Source organism: Malus domestica, chromosome 15 (assembly GCF_042453785.1).
Source record: "Malus domestica chromosome 15, GDT2T_hap1".
Classification (NCBI taxonomy): Eukaryota; Viridiplantae; Streptophyta; class Magnoliopsida; order Rosales; family Rosaceae; genus Malus; species Malus domestica.
In genome coordinates, this window is record NC_091675.1 from 46,940,832 (window position 1) to 46,945,706 (window position 4,875).

Here is a 4,875-nt window from a genome sequence, read left to right on the forward strand (position 1 = left end):
TTGTAATATTGGCGAAGCCTTTTTATTGTTTCTAGAGTTGTACTTTAAACCGCAACTAGTTGATTCGCAAAAGATAGTATATGCAGTCCCCTTGGAATAGTTACACATATCAACTCCTTTATGAATGGGGTGTGATATCCACACACCTCTTTTTACTTCTCTCATATTTCTTTAGTTTTCGGCCGTCGGATCGGATGAATTGAAGAAGATCAACGGACATAAATTAACAAGGGGTGTGTAAGAAATAAAAAGGGGTGTGTGGATAGCACACCCCTTATGAATAATGTATTTACATGGTAATAATTCATAATCAAAACCTTTTAGTTTCTTAATCATCATTTCTAAAAAACACATTCGATTGTAGATCGCTTAATCATCCAAATATGTCCAATAAATAGACGGTTTATCATAAAAATATTGCTTGGTGCCTACACTATCAATTTATTCCATACATTGAATAACAAAACGATCTCCGTTTCGAATAATTTTTTGTAGGAGCAATCTTCAAATAAAAATTAAGAAATTGAATGGTTTTGATTATCAAATTTGTATCCTAAATAAAATGACATCATTCACAACAGGTAGAGATGTATCCACCCTATGAGGAGGTGGATGCAAGGAATATCTATTTATACTTTCAACATGCTGTAAGAAATAGACTAGAAGTGGACAAGTTCCAAAACAAATCCAGAAAAATCTCCAATGCCATAATGCATGTACCTAATCCTTTGGTAAAATCTCAACATCAAAAGCATTCAGTCCCTTTTCTGGTTGTGTTTTTCTTTTCAATTGAAGACACATTATTCACTCTAATAATGTAGGGAAAGATTACAAAGTTTCTTTCTATAGGTTAGATGTTCTTTTGGGCGTTCATCGGCATGAGTCGAGTGATACTTCTTTTCCCAAATCGACATAATGTCAAGTTTGTAGTTCCTTGTGTCATAAATTAGAAAAACGAAAACAATTGAAACTTGATTAGGTTACCATTTATTTCTTTAAAATGAAGACTATATGTCACATGTATAAGAAATAAGGATCTCAAAAATGTATGTTTAACCTAAAGTTTTGGACTATTAGGTGACAAGATACATATCAAGACATTAAAACGTTTTATAGTATAAATAGCTCAATCTATCCAAACTTGTAGCTTGCGTACATAAGCAGCCTCTAGCCTTCCAGCAACCTTGTACAAGTACTCGAGCGACGGACCCAAAGACGGTGAAAGTCTCAGCGAGTATGCAGGGAAAGTACGAGTGAACATATAAATATGTTCCCACAAACGAGAGGGAGGTGGAGAGATTTTTTAAGCACTATGATGGTACTCCAAAGCACAGATATTTGTTTAACAAAAATGCTTGAATAAAGCTAAATGCAGAAGCTATTAGTAAGGTCTGCATTCTTATATCATGCCTCAATATTATTGGAAGTTAGTTGCCAAAAATGTGACGACCTCCATTCAACTTTGGGCCGATGGGTCATGTAAAAATACCAGAGTTTACCTTCAATTTACGTAATTAAACTTCTGGATGAAAACATGAGCAACTTACAGCCAATATATATTTCGAGGTAGTTTAAACGATGCAGGAGTTACTGCAGAAATCGGGAACCGAATGCACATTCGAGTAAAGCAACTAATGCTCCAAGTCACCCAAAGACCTAATTGCCCAACTAACAAAGTCTTTATAACAAAGCACATAACTAGCTACATTAGTTTCAAACAAGCAGAACATGATTTAAAGAGAGGACATACCTACACAAATATGATATGAAGATAATGCAGAAATTTCACCGTGCCAGCCAAATTCAGTTTGTATCATTGACATTTGACAACTGTGTTCACTTCCTCGACACTAGAATTCAATTCGGTAGATTTATCACCCAACTCTGAACTTTCTGTTTTTGGTACTTTAACAAATTGTTTACCGCGTGCCACACGAATTCCCCTTCCCATAAGCAGCTGCAGGAAAAGAAGTTTCCAAGGGGAAAATTACCTTCCTGTGGGAAGCAGAAAGAGCTGCCTCAGCCTCGGTCCTGGTTTTGAAGCCCACAAATCCATATCCTGTGGACCTTCGCAGGTTATTTTGGAATACAATTTCTGCTGTAACAACATTATAATCCTCTGAATCGAAGAGCTCCTTGAGATCTTTAGACCTTGCTTCATACAGCAAATTTTCCACTTACATATTGAAAGTTAATGGCTTGGGTTGTGAAGAAGGGGGAGGAATCTTCATCTTTTTCGGCCTGGCATAAGCCATGTTTATGACACGACCCTCCATTTCCTGTAAGGCATTCCAAAATAAGAGAAAATCATTTACTAGACAATAGGATAAGGAAGCCGCATAAGTATCATATATTTAAAGGTCGTACCCAGTGCACAAGGCTCCCGCTTTACGCAGGGTCTGGGAGAGGTGAATGTCGGCTAGCCTTACCCCCATTTATATTTAGTGGCTCAAAATATGAAGGAAAAAGCCAACGTATCAACTTGGAAAAAATTACTAGTTAACCCAAATATTACATTGATTCTTGAACTTCAAAATGAGACACTTAACCCTTTAAACTATACTCTGTATGTTTGGTCCTTTAACATTACTGAAGGGAGTACTCACTCAGTGGCATATGGAAAACTTATTCAAGGGAATAGAAATTATGATCTCATTCTCAAATATTGAGAAAATGGTGGCAGCACTACCTCCATTGATTTCTTCCCTCTCCCTTTCCCTAAAACATCTTCTAATCTTCACCACCCTATCACTCCATTCAAACATATATCTCTTCTCATCTCCTTAAAACTTCATGTTAAATCCTCTCTTGCTTTCTCCTGTTTTCAAAATTTGCCACTTTGTGACTCTCCTACAGCCAAAAAGTCTCGGTACAAGAAGAGGAACAAACCCAGTGGATGAGGAAACCTTCACAACCTCCACAAATAATAAAAACTAAAATGTGCACAGTAGAAGTACAGTATACCATAGTTCCAGCTCAATCCCCTTGTTATTTGATGTTGGAGTAGCTCTGCAGGTTGAACACAAATTGAACGTATGTTCAACAAAGGTAAGAAGATCACAAACCAATGGAAGAAGGTAAAGAAGTAAGTGTGTGATAGGGTATGATGCTAAATAATGATGCCATGAGAGAGGATGTCTTGGCATGAATTGATGACGATGATGATGGAGTTAACTGGTTTCTAGAGGTGTTGGACGCCTCTAAGAGATTGTCATTTATGCTCTCTCGGTGACTGAATGCATGACTTTTATCATCTACAAATGAAGAGATGAAACAGTAGACCTCCCTTCTAGGAATAAGATAACAAATTATGCCCTTAAATTAGTGCTCATGTGCCACCTCCAATCAGATGAATAATTGCATTCCCAGATAAAGGGCCTAATACGGAGGTTAAACTTAAAGTCGAAGGGATACCAGTGAATTTCACCAATAAATTCAGCTCCAAAGTACAGGCACAGGAAAAGTGCACACAAATATACATGAAACAAAGAACTAAAATTCTCTTCTTATATTTTTAGAGAGCAACGAATTTACAATACGAACGAAACAAACACAAAATGGTAGTCAAATAGAATAGTAGAACGCTCCCTCTCATACAGCGGAAAAACTATAAAATTCCCAAATTTCATTTCACTTTCCCAACTAGTAGTCTTTCTAACTGACCAAACCAAGCATAAAACTAAACTTACAACAACACAAGCATTCACATAAGATAACAGAACCCGATATACTTACAGACGATTCGAGATAACCAGAGCCGTACGAGCCTCCTCGGGCGATCCCATTGTTACAAATGCCAAACCCCTGTTCCTGGTCTTGTCATACATGGCAAGCTTACACCACCACCAAAATAAAAAATAAAAAATAAATAAAAAAATAAAAAAAGACAAGAACAATCAAAACCCATCAAATAAAATCACAAATTATTAATACCCAACAAAAATAATTCTCTTTCAAACCAGAGAAAAATGGAGAAAAATGACAACCTCAAGGTCGACGACGGTGCCGTACTTCTCGAACACAGATGGATGTCTTCCGGGATGCAATGCCAAGGAACATTCTGGCAAGCAGTCTTGTGTTGGAGAACTCTATGGGCTCCGCTCGAGGACTGGGGTTGCGTCGAGAGCTTGGTCTTGGGCGGCGGCGGAGAATTGAAGGACGAAATTCCCGAGCTTTTTGGCCCTGAAGGAGGAGGAACGAGTGGGTTTGGGGGAGAGAGAGAGGGGGAGGAAAGAGAGGTGGAGAGAGAACGAGTGGTCGGAGTGTGCTTGGAGAGGCGTCGTGGGTTTTGGAGAGAGAGGGGAGGTGTGAGAGGGAGAACTTGTTCAGTGGGGAAAGAGAGATGACGAAGTAAAGCCATTGCTGTTGAGCTTTGTTGTCCATGAAGTCTGAAGTTTCAAGTAGGGGGCGGGGAAAGACATCTCTTCCACTATCAGATTAAATCATCCAGATATTTGAAATTTTATCTAATGGTAAAAAAATTATTATAGCTTTTAAATGATCAAATCAGGTGGGGTATAGCTTTTAAAGAATAAAAACAGGTGGACCGTTGAATAAAATTTCAATAACTCAGATCACTTGATTCGATCATCTTGAACCTTGATGAAAGAGATCCGAGTGTGGGAGTTTGAAGTTTCAAGTAGGGTGTCAAACATCATGATAAGGAGGCTAAATTTTTAAATTAAATTTGAAAATTATATAATATGTCATAAATAAGAAATGAAAAATTTTATTTGGATCCAATTATCTTAGTCTACACCCAACTAAAAGATTTTATCCACTAAACTTTCAAGTTTAACCTTAAATAAATAAATAAGAAAATAAAAATAGATGTAAAAATTTTATTTGCAGCTTCTACTTATTTTCTTTTTTGGG

General features: G+C 37.3%; 1 pseudogene; it reads right to left on the reverse strand.

Moving 5' to 3' along the window:
* Positions 1 to 1,660: 1,660 nt before the first annotated feature.
* LOC103405333 (uncharacterized) lies at positions 1,661 to 4,416 on the reverse strand (annotated as a pseudogene).
* Between the last annotated feature and the right edge of the window lie 459 nt (positions 4,417 to 4,875).